The sequence below is a fragment of the Thermobia domestica genome, chromosome 4, assembly GCF_964235325.1.
Source record: "Thermobia domestica chromosome 4, izTheDome1.hap1.1, whole genome shotgun sequence".
NCBI classification, from domain to species: domain Eukaryota; kingdom Metazoa; phylum Arthropoda; class Insecta; order Zygentoma; family Lepismatidae; genus Thermobia; species Thermobia domestica.
The window spans coordinates 294,262,940-294,281,018 of NC_137457.1; the positions used below are offsets into that span (position 1 = coordinate 294,262,940).

General features: G+C 36.0%; 1 long non-coding RNA gene across 1 annotated transcript in view; it reads left to right on the forward strand.

Moving 5' to 3' along the window:
• The window catches only part of LOC145684195 (uncharacterized), a 189,093-nt gene that overhangs the window by 33,033 nt on the left and 137,981 nt on the right, over nt 1-18,079 (forward strand). Inside the window, exon 2 of the long non-coding RNA XR_014131252.1 lies at nt 1,603-1,670. This is a non-coding gene — a long non-coding RNA (uncharacterized LOC145684195). The remainder of the gene's footprint in view (nt 1-1,602; nt 1,671-18,079) is intronic.

Genomic DNA, 18,079 nt, shown 5'->3' on the forward strand with positions numbered 1-18,079 from the left:
CAAGTAGTCATTTCTACGCGAATTTGCGAAAATACGAACAAAATGATTGTAAAATTCATTATAATGTGGCTAGAACTTGTGTTTTCCTTAAGATTCTGTGGCCTTCTGATGATGATGTCATTTTGGAGCTGTAAGGCCTTGTATCCAGGTGGCGTTGATAGAGCATGAACTACGTATATCAGTGACCAAAAGTCACCGACCACACAGAGAAACAGGTAAGACCATAATGCCACTTGTTGTTTTTGGAAGATGAGGACAGCCTTAGGGAAATCACGTGTACTGATTGCAAGCACCTGAAAGATTTTGTCATAGATTTTGACAGCTCTAAACCTATACATTCAGGGAGTGAACTACGAGTGTAATGGTACCGGTAGTCCGTTTTACTTTGATTGATGTTGTTTTCATAAAGACGGAGAACGAAAATATTTTACCGTTCGAACATTTGAAAGAATACTTTGGAATAACTAGCATTAAAAAGTATGCATCGATTCTGGAGTTACTGGCAAGTTTTGAATCACCCCCAGTTTATATGTTGTCATTTTATTAGTTGTAGAGTAATACTTCTCTATATTTTGTATTTTTAGTTTTGCATAACAATTTTGTTATTATTATATAATTAGTTTAGCAGAATAATAATAAGCAGACATTTTTTCTAACGAATAGGGATGGGCAGGCGAATTTCGAGTCGAGTCCAGCTTGATAAATGGCTCGTTCGTTCAGTACGTTTTAACTCATTTTGAAATCATGGCCTGATTACACTGGAAAGCGAAAGCCTTGAGAAATGTAAGAAGTAGTGTGTACTTTGTGTTGCTCAAGAGAGGGGACATTGCTCTCATCTCATATCGTCTTGATAACGAGACGACAGGAGATTTTTATAACGAGCTCAGTTCGGCTCGGTTCAACTGAGCCGATGGCTCGAGCAGGCTCGCTTTGGGTGAACCATCGGCTCTAGCCGGCTCGGTTGGGTGAGCTGTTGACTCGGCCCACTTCTCAGTTCGGCTCGATAGCGAGTAAGCTGTGAGCCGAGCTGCTCGAGTCGTTGACAATTCTAAACCCGGGCAGACCAGTTTTCAAGATATTTGGCCAACGCCCTATACCTTTTAATAATGTTTGACTGAGCCCGAATTCTCAACCTAGACCCTCAACGCAAATTTAGAAGCTCGTGAACAATGTCCTTGACTCCTAGATTTCACGATTACTGAGGTTGGCAATCAACTAGTTTTTTCTATTCAGATACAAACAACCTATATTTCATGTTTATACACAGTGTTATTATTATTATTATTATTATTATTAATATTAATAATAATAATAATAATAATAATAATAAGTTGCTGTAGTAGTAGTATTATTGATATTATATTGTCTAGGTGGGATCCTTGAAGAGAGTACTCGAAACTACACACAGAATTTTGCTCGACTCGACACAAAAGTCGACCCGAATTCGAGTCGAGTTGAAGGAAATTTTTCCAGCCGAGTTCTCGGGTCGAGCTCAAAGATTCTAGTCGAGTCGATTTTCAAAGAAAATTCGCTCGAACTCGCTTGTGCCCATCCCTACGAATAACGCAGTATGGCATTTTAGTCAATGTTACTTTATTACAGGGATGCAAATAACCACTTGCCCACGGCGAGTGGTTCATCCGTGCGGGAGAATATTTAATATGCCGAAGGTAAGTAAATGATTTCTATTATGGGATGTGGGCTAGTAAAATTTCGTTGCTTATTTGCATCCCTGCAGAGCAAAAAATGAGGTGTTGAAACAACACAAAATGACTACCAGTTTAGCGTGTTACTTGTGTGTCAATGCAACACCAAGCTTCTTTTTTTTGTTCGTCGTCCCGGTTAAAGGGTTGTGCTCTTTCTTCACGTTTAACAATAAGAAATGTACCCCTCCCAAAATTTAAGATTGGTACACAAATACACCTGTGTCTTATGAAAAAGTAATACTCATTCAATAATAAAGCCGTAGCAAAAAAGATAATGTAACCTTTAAAATTTGAATATTTGGGCATAAGAGGGATACTAACATTTACAATAGGTCCTAGAAAACGTTTACCGAATTTTGTTATTTGATAATTCCCAAATTTAAAACGGAACATAAACATATAAATGTAATAAACCTCTGTACATACCCATATAACGTGCTAAATCCTTATCAAAGGGAATTAATTGAGTCAATAACCTCCCAAATTTGATTTTTGGGTAGTTCTTTATCCCTGAAAGGGACCAAGGTGGACCATCCATATTGAGGTTCTGTACTGTGATACCAAATGCTTATATTGAACAATTTCTAAAATTAAGTGGATGAGCCAAGATACCCCTCCCAAATTTTTAAATGGGTGTATCAATGTACCCATGTCTTATGATAGGAAATTGACCCCTATACATGACCATATAACCATATAAGGTAATAGGACTTCATCAAAGGGAATAAATTGGGCCAAAAACCAAACACGTGGTACAACATATTGCTTATGGTTATATTTGGGCAATTTTTCACACATGAGAGGGAACGAGGTGAACCACCCAAATTTATCATGATACATATTAAGGTCCTGTGCTATAATACCGAATGCTTAAATTGATAAATTTCCAAATTTGAAGGGGTGGGTCAATATACCCCTCCCAAAAATTTAAAGGGGTGCACCAGTGTACCTGTGTCTTGTGATAGGAAATGAATCCCTATACATGACCATATAACCGTATAAGGTAATAGGACATCAAAGGGGATAAAATGAGCCAAAACAAAGCACGTGGTACAACGTATTGCTTACGTTTATATTTTGGCAATTTTGCATCCTTAAAAGGGAACGAGGTGGACCACCCAAATTTATACTAATACATATTATGGTCCTATAGTACTATATTAAATGTTTACAGTTGGAAATTTCCAAAATTTAGGGTGGGGGGCCAAGGTATCCCTCCCAAAAATTTAAAGGGATGCATGGATATACCCATGTCTTATGAAAGGGAATGGACCCCTGTATATGTCTATATCACCATATAGGGTAATTAAACTTCATCAAAGGGGAAAAATTAGGTCAAAACCCCCCGAAATTTAATTTTTTGGCAATTTTTTACCCATGAAAGTGAACGAGGTGGATCCCCAATACTAATAAGGTACATACTATTGTCCTAGGCTACCATACGCAATTTTTAGATTTGGCAATTTCCAAAATTTAAGGGTGGTGGTCCTATGTACCTTTGCCAAAATTTAGGGGGTGGGCCAAGGTACCACTACCAAAACCTAAAGGGAGTGGTCCTAAGTACCCCTAGGTCATTGACTCCGGGCCAAGGTAATTGACCTTTGACCTATGACGTCACAAATGTCGGGGTCAAAGTCCAAAGTGAGACCAAGTGGGACGCTTACTACTGACAGCACTTAATGTTAAGTCTAGCTACGAATTTTGTGGAGTGCATCACGTGGAAAGTATCGCTCGTGTGATAAAAAGATGTAATTTTCTTACTCGCGGCAGCAGACAGTGGAGACGTTCCATCGAAACCCTCGGTCCATGCCTAGCTTTGCTTTCCGCCATGTAGTATTGTCGAGCTCCGATGAACATTCGCAAGCAGCAGCGACAAGCCCTAAACATATGGACTTAGAATCTGGAGCAATTGCCGGCAATGGATCGAGTTAGAGCGAGGCTGATTCTCGGCTTACTTGCATTCATACAAGATAACTTCAAATTGGACTTGTAAATTTTGAACAAGATGGATACACTTCCACTATGTTATTGCTATTCGGAACTTTGAAATTTTTAATTCTCGATTTTATACAAGTTACGGTTTTCTTTGTCATATGATATCATTACACTTTTAGTAATCAGAACTTAAAATATAACGAGACAAAGTGTTACTGAACTTAACTTTCATTTGTATTAGATAGCTAATTGTAAAAGAATTTACGCTAATTCATTAATGCAAATTTATCACACTTTAACAAGAATTCGAGTAAGCAAATCAAATTGAAAATGTTTAATCTTTTTATTTAGCGTTGTGAATTTTATGTAAAGGACTTTAAAAATCTTGTAATAAACTTTCAATGTCAGAAATTGGTGTTCGAAGTAATTCCAAGCGACTCCAAATTGATAACTTCTTCTAATTCTGAATATAGCTCTAGAAAGTATAATTACGTGGTGGGGAATTATAATTTTGTGTTGTAGAAAATTATCTTGACGGAATATTGAAACTAAAATCTACTATAGGATAGAAAAGTCATAGCAACATAAGTAAAGAATAGGAGTGCGAATATATATGCGACGTACCCCCAGTAGCGATTCCTGGACCTTAGATCTAGGATTATGGGACGATTGAGCCTGCAATGTGGCTGATAACCAGTTCCGTGAGTTGCTAGGCTGGTGGAAGATTCCGGACCACTGTAGTTCTAAGTAAACTCCCACCTTATATTAAGTTGGAGCCTCTCATATAGTGAATTCGTTCGCTATTGCCCCCCCCCCATGTCAACTATTTTAACACTGGGCGCCGACTCCTGCACGACGCAAGGCGCCCTGATAACCCATATACCAAACAATGGTGAAGACTGTCGACGTTTACCGACGTCCGGGTGTACCCATTACGTAACAGAACCCACTGTTGCACCCTTGCTCTGAAGTCCTATTCACACAGAAAGCATCACATTTGGTGGAGCTCACTTGTTGGACGAGCGAAATTCCAATCACCTTGAAATTTGCAGACAGACCATTCATGACACTTGTACTGTTCTTCTTCCAGAAAAAAATAAAGTTTTTGAACATATCTTTGAAATGCATAGAATGTTCTAGTTGAGTGGATAGATAGGTGTTAGTATTGTGTAATAAAACACCTTTCAAACTTTTTATTTTAAGAAAATCATATTTACGTGAGTTGTGTGAAAACGTGATACAGAATTCTGCAGGTCAATTTCAGAATCTGCGGGGAAAAATCAATTCCGATACACCTTTTCATTTAAAACAACAGAAAAAAGTGAGAGAATGCTGATTAGTGTTATTTATTGTGTAAAGAATTATCATGTAAAATAGTATTCAATTAAAAAAAATATATATTATGGAAACTGTGTTGCAGATATTAATTAGATTAATTAAGATATGTTTAAGTGAATCCCAAAGTAAAGTCCGGGTAGGAAAATTTTTGTCCACGAGCTTCCACGTCGAAAATGGCCTGAAACAAGGAGATGCGTTGTCGCCATTATTATTTAACTTTGTGCTGGAATACGCCATAAGGAAAATCAAAGATAGCAACCAGGGCCTAGAGTTGAACGGCATTCACCAGGTTATGGCATATGCTGATGATGTAAATTTAATAGGGGATGATAGGAGAACAGTAGAAATAAATGCAGAGATATTATTAAACGCTTGCAGGGACATGGGTTTAGAAGTAAATGCAGAGAAAACTAAATACATGGAAGTGCGTCGGGACCGTAATACGGCAAATTGTGGAGGCGTTAAAATATTAAATAATACTTTTGATAAAGTGGATACTTTCAAATATTTAGGATCAATATTAACAGACGAAAATCATATTCACGAAGAAATTAAATGTCGACTAAAAGCAGGGAATTCGTGTTACTATTCGGTTCAAAATCTCTTGTCGTCGCGAATTCTGTCGAGGAATTTGAAGCTTAAAATATATAAAACGATAATCATGCCTGTTGTTCTGTATGGTTGCGAAACATGGTCGCTTACTCTGAGGGAAGAACATAGACTGAAAGTATTTGAGAACAGGATCCTGAGAAGAATATTCGGACCCAAGAGGAACGAGAATGGGGAATGGCGGAAGCTTCATAACGAGGAACTACATAGTTTATACGGTTTACCCAACATTGTTAGGGTCGTCAAGTCTAGGAGGCTTAGGTGGGCAGGTCATGTAGCTAGAATGGAAGAAAGTAGAAACGCTTTCAAAGTCTTGACTGGTAGACCCATAGGAAAACGACCATTAGGAAGGCCTAGGCGCAGATGGGAGGATAATATTAAGATGGATCTCGCAGAGATAGGAATACAAAGTAGAAACTGGATCCAATTAGCGAAGGATAGAAGTCAGTGGAGAGCTTTTGTGAACGCGGCACTGAACCTCCGGGTTCCATAGGCCATAGAGTTAGTTAGTTAGTGTTGCAGATATTTATCTATATAATAAAAAAAATTGAAAACTTATTCTGTAATCTAAAATTAAGTATTAACTATTGAAGGAAAAAGATACATGACTATTGTAAGCTCAGACAAGTGACTTCTGAAAGATTAAACTGGAAATGAAACCCGTGATCTTCCTATTTAAAAAATGAAATCTTTGTTTTACGTCCCACAATTAATGCCGTGTTGGCTTGAAAGGAGACGGTCATGATGAGAAATGAATGAAATGGTGGAATGAATACAGTGGAAGGAAACGGGAGAACGCCGAGGAAACCCACGCACACGGTGTTTGTCTACCTCAAAGTTCACTTGGCGCTCTTCCTATTGCATATCAAACTATCTGATATAGTGTCTCGTTATTCAATACATCATACTTATGTATTCGGTATATCATCTCCTACAGGCAGTGACGCCCCCAGTATATTTTCCAAAGGGAGACAAAAACCCGATTCCAAGAAGGGAACAAATGATCGACACCTAAGAGCAGTTGTAAATACACACACTTTGATGAACTCTTGCACATAATACATTATATAAAAACAGCGTTTATTTACGCACATATCCTTTTTAATTACGCTAGATAAATAAATCATAGTACAATAATTTACTGCTTAATATACAGGGTTTTTGAAAACAACACCTACAACGTTTGAGAGTATTCCTGACACAAAGATAAGACAAAAAGTATAGACCAACCTGCGAGCACAGATGGTTCCTTTCAGTGTTATAGACTGCCAAAAGCATGAAAAAAATGAACTTTAAAGATCAATAGCTCCAAAACTATGGAATCTACCGTAGTCGGATCAAGATTTAATCTAGGAACTAGTATGTGGTATATCCAAATATCCAAATTTCAGAATCCTGCGGTATTTCTGCAACAAATTTTATAGAGGTAGTTAGTGAATACTTCAAATTATATGCTCTTAGCCAAACTCCCTCTATAAAAATTGTTCCATGAGTACCTTAGGATTCTGAAACGTGTACTTTTGGATAGCGTATATGTTAGTTCCTAAGTAAAGTCTGGACCCGATTACGGTAGGGCGCATAGTTTTGGAGCTATGGACCTTTAAGTTTCATTTTTTTCATGTTTTCGGCAGGCTACAACTCCGAAAGGAGGCATTTGTGCTCCCAGGTTAGTCTCTTTTTGTCTTATCTTAGTGTCAGGAATCTCCTCCCAAACGTTGTTGATGTTGTTTTGAAACACCCTGTATAAGTACTATAGTATGTGAGTAAGCAAATTACTATGTTTTGCCACGTAATATCTGGAAGAGTACACCTTTTGGGAATCCAGGAGGGGGACAAATACCCTTACTTGCCCCCCTCTTCCCCCCTGTGGGTGGCCATACTTCTAGGTTATTTGCCTTTGTAAAGCTCATGTTTCTATATTGAAACATTCTAATGCGAAGGACTTTTTCCTTTTACATCTCAGTCAGCCCCCGTTTCCACTTGGACTGTTACAATTTCGTATGTTACAAATGTATTCAACTTTATTTTTCTGAATCCAATATTAATGCTACTGTCAAAATTCGCAAATCAATATTAAATGAAGTGAATTTATTGGAAATTGTTTAAATAAGCAATCTCTAGTAATAAACTGCGCTCAAGAGATGGCAGCATAACTCGCTTGCTACATTTGCAAAAGATTTTCCAGTAAAGTCACGTTCATGAAGAAAATATATCAGCCAAGTAGTATAGTATTAAAAGTTGATGCACACTTATTCGGAAACATTAAGCCTACCAAAGTGTAGCTCAGGTATAACTGCGATTCTTCGAAACAAACACATGCTATTCAGTATTTTATTTATTGAACACAAGATCAAGTGCCGTCAATGGGCATGGACACCCTGTATATTTACTGACCCCGTGGTCAGTGGCTTTAGGTTTTTTGGAGAGCACAAAGTATCTACGTATTTTGTGCTTGTTAATATAAATAAATAATATATTCTTTTACTGAGAGTTCAGCAATAGTTCAGTACGGCATATTCATTTATTCTTTCTACTTACAAAGCGAGAGTGTACATTTTGCTTACTCGTGTTAGAAAAACAATGCTGTCCTTGTCACAACGATTTCCTTTATTGTTTTCTCTTGTATCGAAACTCGTTCTTTACGAAGTGCAAACAATAATAATGGTAATTTGATAACTCTGGCTTCCTTGATATGAAATCATTTACGATGTGAAATTTATTTATTTACAAATGTTTCAGACACAGAAAAATGTCCATTTTACACTATATAGGGCTATAAGTAATAACAAAGAAGAAAGAAAAAAAATACAAGAGATATATTTATATATACACAAAGAATATGTATCATATTTACAGTCTTTAACTTGTTTTCAAAATGATTTTCAGTCAAAATATGAAAATCTGACAATAAACTATTATGCAATGATGCCAGCCTACTGGGTGTTATATATGTAACGTATGACTACGGATAAGGCGAGAAGGTACGCGAAAATTTAGAACGGAGACCAACAATTCTGAGTTAATTTTCCCATTGATAATTTTATTGAGAAACAGCAAGTCCGCCACCTTACATCAAGTCAGTGGAGTCTGAATATTGAGTTCGTTCAGGAGGTCTGTTTTATTAAGGGACTGTCCACATATTACGTAACGCTATTTTTGACCAATTTTTACCCCCTCCCTCCCCCATGTCACACTTAGTGATGGGTAAATTCCCGGGAAGATATTTTTCGGGAATATTCCCGGGAAGATATTTTTCGGGAATATTCCCGGGAAGATTCCCAAAATGGGAATTTATCCGGGAATTTATGTACAATCAGATAGAAAATTGCATTCTGTATGATTTGAAAGTTGCATTAATTTTTGGATCACAGCATATTATTACTGTTGTCCACAGAGGATTCTTTAAAATGTATATTCTGAACGGTACTATGTTACTTTATTAACACTTTATTATTAGAGAGTACGCATAAATGTATATTTATTTACAATATGTTCTATCAATTAAATATGTGTGAAAAAATTATATAGTAAGACCTAATACTTTAAAACCACTAAACAGTTTAAATTTATATGTAAGTGGATTTGCTCAACTTGACTCTATTACTGATATTATAAACACATTAAATTTATAAATGTTATAAACTAATTAGATTGGTTAAATGCTAGAAGATACATGTCTCACCAATTTATCAACATTTGCGCATACAGATTTATGTTCATAAAATTTTCAATATACTTACTTATCTTTATATTTTAGCATGCAACATTGCCATACACGACCTTTCATTCTACCTATTTCTCGAAATTCCATTCGTTAATTCACATATGAGAGAAGTCCGAGTAACTCTTCAGAAATTCGAGTCGGAGAGAGAGGAGACAGACCGACGTCTATTACTAATGGTGGTTCAGGGTTTATTAATAGTACTTCATCTCTATTTCTACATAATTTTAAATTACTTTACAAAATGGTTCCTTTTCATCATTTGTAAATTAGTACTTTGCTAATTTTGGCTGTTCTTTAGCATTGGAGGCCAGCTTTTGCACCTACTTTTTTGCGATATTCTATTCCGATGCGGTTGTTTTATGGTTTCATACGTTAAATTACGTTACCAACATTAAATTCAGACAGCATTGCAGAGCGAGCGTTAGCGAATGAAGGCGGGTTAGAGCCCCGCATGGCACGTTGCTTTCTATCTTCGTTACCAACAATTCACTTTCTTTTCTCATATAAATAACTTCCACTTACCTTTCCGTTTTGTATAAATCCCCTACCCCTAAAAAAATTGTGTTCGATACTTTCTTGACTACTTGAACATCACTATCAACTCATTTCTTCCGTAAATCATCCTACTTTTTGCTAGTTTTGGCCTCCCAATACTAAAATATTACCTTACTTTTTAGTGCAAATGGAAATGGAACTTAAAAACTAATATTATTAGTTACATAAAGTACCGTCAAATAATTTTAAATTTTTTAACCTCCAAATTCTTTAAAACCTAGAAGTAAATCATAATATATTAAAATAAAGTAATTAGTCATATGGTTCTTATAATTTGGAAGATAAAGTAGAGAAATGGAAATAAATTCCTTCCCGGGAATTTATAGGCCAGGGAAAAAACCCGGGAATATTCCCATTTTTTAAATTCCTTCCCACCGGGAATATTCCCACTGCCCATCACTAGTCACACTTCGTAACGCAACGCCGAACCACTCTCCTTTTGTTACGTAACACTTTCTTGATTTATGTTTTTTCGCCAATTTTGCTTATTTTTGGAGTTATTTTTAACACTTAAAGACCCGGAGGGGATTTAAATGTAGAAACGCTTGGATCCCGGCCATTTTAAATGTATTTTTAAAATTTTGTTACTCAGAAACTACCCTTTTAAAGTGAATGAAACTTTCAGATTCAATCGAATAAAAATGTACTAATATAACAGAAAAATAGTAATGCACTTAGCATTGTTAACGTTGAATACACAGTGTTGCAAACTTTAAGGAATATTTTTTGTATGTTGGAAATCCAATCGAAAGATATATTGTCCGATAATTTCGTGTAAATTGCAAACGACCAAACAACTAAATATAAATAAGTTTAAATATACACTACATATCACAATATGTCACTCCGCCCCCTCCTGTCCCTTTTGGTGACATGTTAGGTGCGAGGACGTTTAGAAGCGCGTCGCGATGGTTGAGAACTAGTGCTAAGAACAGCATCGAGTGTTGTTTTCGTGTCACTGTCGGAAGATTCTAGTTATTCTACTATTGTAGCAATGTCTAAACATTAGATTCATCGTCCGTTTCAAAAGCATCGGAGTCGCTATCATCTATTATTTCCGTAATTTCTCCGGGTGAAAATACGCCACTATCATAAGAACCACGCCTTGTTGCGGTGGTATTCATCGCCAGAACCTTAACTAAAAAGAGGAAGTGAAGCCTAAGCAAATTACAAGAAGGATGTCGAAACAACCACACACACTTCCACTGGCTTATAAAACAGGAGAAAAAAATAACTACATGTTTTGTTTTTTTTTCGTCTGAGTACTCATATCTTTTTGGGGTATATACATTTGACACAGCATTTCATATAAATCTACGCAGTACGTGACCTGTAGGCATGAAGGTGATAAATATTAGTGAAAAGTAAACAGAAGGGGCTAGCTGTATGAAGCTGTTGGCTTCTTTCGTCAACTGCGTGCTGAAGTGCGGGAGCTGGCCTTGATGGGTGCACGGCAACTAAAGTTGTCTCCGGGACTGAACACCTCGTAACAAGAGGGCAACTATAGTTGTCCATGGGTCTTTAAGTGTCTTTTTACTACATAAAGCTTGTATTCTGAATATATTTCTAGGGTTCTTTCGCCAACAAATCAAAGTATTAAAAAATGACAGTTCCGTAATAATATTTTAACCCCATAAGGTTGTTTAATTAACCAGTTTTAATTCTTCGAAATTGCATAGGGGTCTACTGTCGTTTTCCCAAGAAAATCGCACCCATCTTTTTAAGTCACAAAGGCAAAGTGGAAGGTAACAAGATGGAAATCTTGCCGGAAGATGCAAGTGAAACAGGATCCTAAGAACTGACATCGACCTTATATTTTCCCGGGATCCAGGATACTTCGTATATTTCGTCAGTGTCGGCGATGCAAAGAAGTTCTCTTCCTCGTCGACCACAGATTCAAAGCCGCTGCACACGTGAAGAAGTAGGGACATCTCGTTTGTGATAAGTTTTCGAGCATCTTCTTTGAACTACTATAGACTCCCCTTTTCAAATTCTTCTTGTTCTAAATTAGCCCCAGAATGCGAATAAACTCGATTTCTCCAGAAATATTCAAATAAAAAAATCAGTAAGAGATTAATTGGGTTTTTAATATTTTATTTTGCTTTGCAAATCGTGGATCTTTCCGTCACAGAAAATATTACTTCACGAAAAAGAGTTTCTTCTGTTTCACATGCGAAACCCCTTAGAGTGGGTAATTATTCAAATCAAAAGTATTAAATAATATTTTCAGAAATAGCGATACGAGTTGAAAGGCGAGGGCATTTTCAAGCTGTGGTTAAGATCACTAATAACTGACTCCAGAAAAGCGTGTGCCGTAAATTTTATTGTATTGTAATACACGCAGAGTTCGTCACCAGTTATGCTGGTGTCTAGTAGCGTCTTCGAATCCCTTCTCCATGATTTAATTTATATAAGATACATGTTTGCAATTTCCCAAAACAACAGAAATATTTATTTATAAAAAAAAGAACTAAATAAAATTATTTATATAAAAATTACGTATAAACCTGAAAATAAAAATTATAGCAAAAAGTGCGTTACGTAACAAAGGCGTAACCCCCTTCTTCCCCTTGCTACATTTCGTAACGCAAGGCCCAACCCCCTCCCCCCTTTGCCGCGTTACATAATATGTGGACGGTCCCTAAGACTACGCACTGAAGGAACTTTTTTGTTTGACAATGGCAAGAAAAAACTTAATGACAGAATCGAAACGGGAAAAAATTTGAAGCACATGCCATATTCCACATCGATTAGCAATATTCAACTTTAGGAGATACAAAAGCTTTGAAAAAAATACTGAGTGATTTGAGGTTTCGAATTTCAGTAAATCTGTAAAGAATACCCAGTATTCTCATAGGACTCTTAACAGTAAAAGTGATGTGATCAACAAATGTTAGTTTCTCATCAATTAACACTCCCAGATCTGTATGGTCGCGACTCTTTTGATAGGATTGTTATTAATAGAATCACAGAGAAAAATAACAAGATAGAATTATTTAACAAGATCTTGTTATTTTCTCTCTGATAGAAAATATATGATAAATTTTATTTTTCTTCAAAGAAATACTAAGAGTACAACATTTTTGAGGGTTTAGCTTTAAATTGCAAGTCTAACATCAGTCAGAAAATTTAGTAAGAACTTGTTGAACTCGTAGGGCATCATATATGGTAGAGGTTTTATGAAAAATTTTACAACCATCAGCAAAGAGAAGAATGTTCGTAGATTGTAAAGACAAGGAGAAAGGGAGATCATCCATGTAAAGAAGAAATAGCAGTGGTCCTAGAGCACTACCCTGGGGAACTCCAGAAAGAATTGGGATAAATTTAGATGATGCATCTGGCATAACAACACGTTGCATACGATCAGTAAAATAATCCTTTAGTAAAGACAGGAATTTGTCATGAAGATTAAATCTGTTGGATAGCTTCTATAGAAACAGATATGTGTCAATTTTGTCGAAAGCTTTGGAGAAATCTAAGTATATTACATGTAGTTGAGACGTTTCTGAAATACAGTTTATAGCATAAGAAATTCTGATAGGTTGGTGAGGCATGATTTTTGTTGCAGGAACCCATGCTGTGCAATGTTCAAATAAGGGGCTGTGAACTTATAAAATCTGTCCTTAAGAGTCTTCATCCCGGCGAAATTAAAATACCGCTAATTTTACAGTAATTATGTGATATCTTCAAATAGATAAAAGATAATTGAAATATGGAACAAGAGCGCCCTAGACAATATTATTTTGCGTGAGGCACCGTTCTCACAAGTAACCTAGTGGCTTTTTGTTTTCAACTGTTTAGAAACGCGAAAATAAATGCCGATTTTCAAAATAGCTCGAAATTGAAAGCAGATAAGTGAGTCGCGATAACGCTTTCTCATGTAAAATAATATTGTCTAGGGCGCTCTTGTTCCACATTTCGATTATCTTTTATCTATTTGAAGATATCACATAATTACTGTAAAATTAGCGGTATTTTAATTTCGCCGGGATGAAGACTCTTAATGATTTTCTCGCAAAGAATTTACAACGGAGGGACAAGAGAAATGGGTTTATAGGAACATACCTCAGTTTAGTGCCAGCTTTATAGATTGGAATAATGTTAGCCTATTTCCAAAGTCGGGGAAAATAGCCTTCTGTAAAACATCTATTAAATAAAAAATAGCCACAGGATAAGCAATTGACGCGGCTATATTGCGAAAGATGATTGTATAAATATTGTCGGGCCCAAGAGCACAATAGTCGGGTGACTTGGTTTCACCGGGCGTAGTAGGAGTCGAGGATAGGGAATGCGAACATACAGCTTCAAGAGCAGAAAGATGATTTGATACCATCTGGTTGGAGAAATTTCTGTAAAAATAGTCATTGAATGATTCAGATCTGTGTTCTCCAGTAACAGCGCTCCCAACATAGTTGACGTTCTTGGGTATACTAGTTTTATTTCTCCTTGAATTAATGAGAGACCAGAAACTGTTAGGTCTCGAACAAAACAAAGTTGCAATGTTGGAGATGTAACCTGTAACTATTGTATTTTTTTTTTCTAAGTAGGAACTTGGCGTATCAACGACTTTGCGGGAAACTATTGTAAGTTAACTGGTTTGGATGTTGTTTCAAGAGTGACCACACGAGCTTCTTCTTTTTCAGAGCAGACCGAATCTCAGCAACAAACCAACAAGGGAACTTAGATGACTTTTGTGGTTTTTGAGGAACAAAGTGTCCGACAGCAATTACAAAGGTATCAGTAAGGAACGATGTATCATCATCGATGGTACCATTTTCCAACAAACAGCATGGAAAAAGATATAAGGCACGGCAGATATCCCATGGAGCCACAGTCTATTAACATGTTTCATAGTACAAGAATTTCTGTTAGAAGTTCGTATGTTGGGACAAAATGTAATATCCAATGAGTCATGGTCAACACAAAATAGTTCATACGTGGAGTTATGTCAATTTCATTTAGAGAGGATACAACATAATCTAGGCTACTATCCCCGCGGGTATTGAACATATTATATTGACGTAAGGACAGACCATGAATAAATGTATCCAAAAACCAGTCATCATTTCCACACTTACCGATCCCTATATCGGCTGATATCCAATCAATGGACAAATTAAGATCACTCATTACCTAAAGAGAGGGCTGCTAATACAGAATTTCTGCAAGGATGAGTTTTTGTGTGGCTTACAGTAAAAACCAAGTAACACTTTCTTACCTTTAGTAACATTAACTTCAACCCGTATAATTTCACAATTTGTGGTTAGGTCGTGGCGTACTTTACTGGCCCATTTTAAAAGAAAGCATGCATAGACTGGATTTTATTTTACTGTTGCACAGAAATGATAAGCGAAAGAAAAATATAATTTGCTGCACGAGCGACTCGTGGTCTGCATAAGCTTCGGTTTGAATATCAGATACGTGCAGTGGTGTTATTCAGTCGGTTCGCTAGAACCGGTTGCTAAAATATTTTGAGTTCGCAGAACCGTTTGTTATACCCAGACAGTAAACACACACACCCATGCATACACAGTAAAAAATGGTTGTGTCAATTCAACTCAAATTTAACGCAGGGCAGTGGTTCCAGCGTGATTACCACTATGCGGTGTTAATTCAACACAGAGAACGCGGTGTTTGCGTTTAACACAGGCGATGTGTTACGTTTTTTTACACACAACCGGTGTTAAATTCGGATCTGTGTTAGTATTTTCGGTGTTGATTCGACACCATGTCAGGGTCGGTAGTGTGGGGGTAAAGTGTTGAGTGTTACTTGTGGCGGTGTTGCACGAACACGAATAAAGTAATACAGTGTGTAGTGTGTTAATTGTTTTGTGTTAATATTACACCATGTCAAGTATTAATATAACACAATCCTGTGTTATTTCAACATCGCTTTCTTATTATTTCAACACACAATCTGTGTCATAATTCAAGGTCAAAGCCGCATAAGTAACACCGCTTTGGTGTTAATTCAACACTCCCTTGTTAAAATTCAAGGTCAAGCCACCAGATTGGTTTTTGGTGTTAGTTCGACTCCAGTTCTGTGTTATTACAATAACTATTTCGGTGCTGAAGTAACTCCGTGTGCGTTGTTGATGGAACCATTTTTCTGTGTTGGAAAAGCTTGTGGTGTGCATACTTACGATTACCGAAGATTCTACTTTTAAAATAAGAACAGTAAACTACAGAATACTTCGTTTAGAAAATCCTCATAAACCTTTTTTTCGTCCTCCTCAACACTTATTGTGAAGTATTTCTTGATGATTAGAAACACAACCTTGACCAACAACTTGTTCAAGAATGATAGGGAACTCTTACCTATATGCTTATAATACGTTTGCCTCTTAATCGTGTTTCTACTGGTTTTCAACCATTTTTGAAACATAGTTCCCGGTGTTGACTGGTGAGTTCTAGTACAGTGTAGAAGTGACACAGTAATACGGTGTTGTTCCTCGCTGTTGGCATGTTTCTTCAGAAACATTATATAAATTAATTGAGGACACATCGCACGATTTGCACGTTGAAATTTTGCGAATACCTGGATTTGTTTAAGTATTTCTTTCTACTGTGTTTGACTGTAGCTTCAGTACATAAGCCTTATTAATTAGATGGCCAGCATATTTGGCAATCACGCAGGAAACAACACCGATAATTCTACATTTGTATTAATTTAACACACAGGCTGTGTGTCATTTCAACTACCGGCATTGGACACACAACTCGAAATGGAGAGTGAGTTGTTCTAACCACCTGTTTGTGTTATATTTTAACAGAATTGTGTTAACACCTAGGCATGTCGTTGAAATAACACAACGATTTTTTTACAGGGTAAGATAAGAATGATGCTCAGATATCAAGAATGACAACTGGGATCATGTGAGTGGCATGGTGAGGATTATTTATATTTGAAACACTATTATTTATATTTTTTATTTATATCTAAAACATCATTATCAACAACTATGCATTCATTGTTGGATGAATGTCTTTCCAATACTTTTTTTTTGTAACAATCTATCTCGGATAACTCGTATATAAGATTGTAACGTGCCTCGATGGACGCCGTTCTGGGCCGCTGGATATTAAATCCAGGACAACTATATAAAGTATTTAAGGGGTTAGAGTTGTTAGACCTATTTTCTCTATCATAAGAAATTAACTGGTGTATTATCAAATCTATGGCTGAAGATTATGAATCTGAATAAATTTAACATTAAATTCAAATATATTAATAATACACTTACGAACTGCACTAGAAATATACCGTTTTATAGGTAATTCAATATCAGGTTCTTTTAAACGGAAAATCAGTAGATTATCTTTTCTTATTTTATTTAGAAAACACAAATAAAAAAATGAACTATCAAAATTGTATCGAAAAATACAAATTAAATATTGAAACAATTGAAGAAAATATTAACAGTTATGAAATATCTATAAGTACATTCTCCGTTCATACAAGCCAACACGTGTTCAAGTATGTCATTAGGATATATTAACTGACTCTACTTAATTAATACTATAATACATTAAATCATGGATAACTAATAGATTTTAAATTCCTCCTTAAATTCAATAAGTATTTAGAATAATTAAATATATCTCACAATGTGATAAATTTGAATAAATTACTTGTATTTAAATTGAAAAAGTATAACACTCACCATTAGACAATTTCACTATTTTGCCTTGTTAAATACCAGCCAGGAGGAGTATTTCACAATATTGCCTCTGAATTCCATCATATAATCACACAATTAGACACCAATTACAGATGTATATAAATTATATTATATAACACTTGATTAACTTCAAGAGAACTTTAACACTTTTTGCCAACTCGAATAGTAAATCACTTGAAACTTTCAATGTATTACCGTATTCCGAATAAATTTAAATATATGTTATAGAACCAGTATAATTTCGATGTGCCCAGTTCTACATTTCGTTCCAAATGGCCGCTTAGGTAACCCGCAGCTCATTCGAAACTCAGTAGTTCTTAAGTTTTCCTCTAGAGGCGCTGCATATGCCGGTGTTCGGATGTTTAACATAACCTCTAGGATAACATAATTTCTCTTTCTATCTTTCATTTTTTTTTTAAATCCAGAACTTAAGTGTGATAAAACTTATCACACGCAACAAATATCGCCCTCCCGGCATATAAAAAGTTGAGGCAACTTTTTATTTAATTAATTTAACCATATTAAGATAT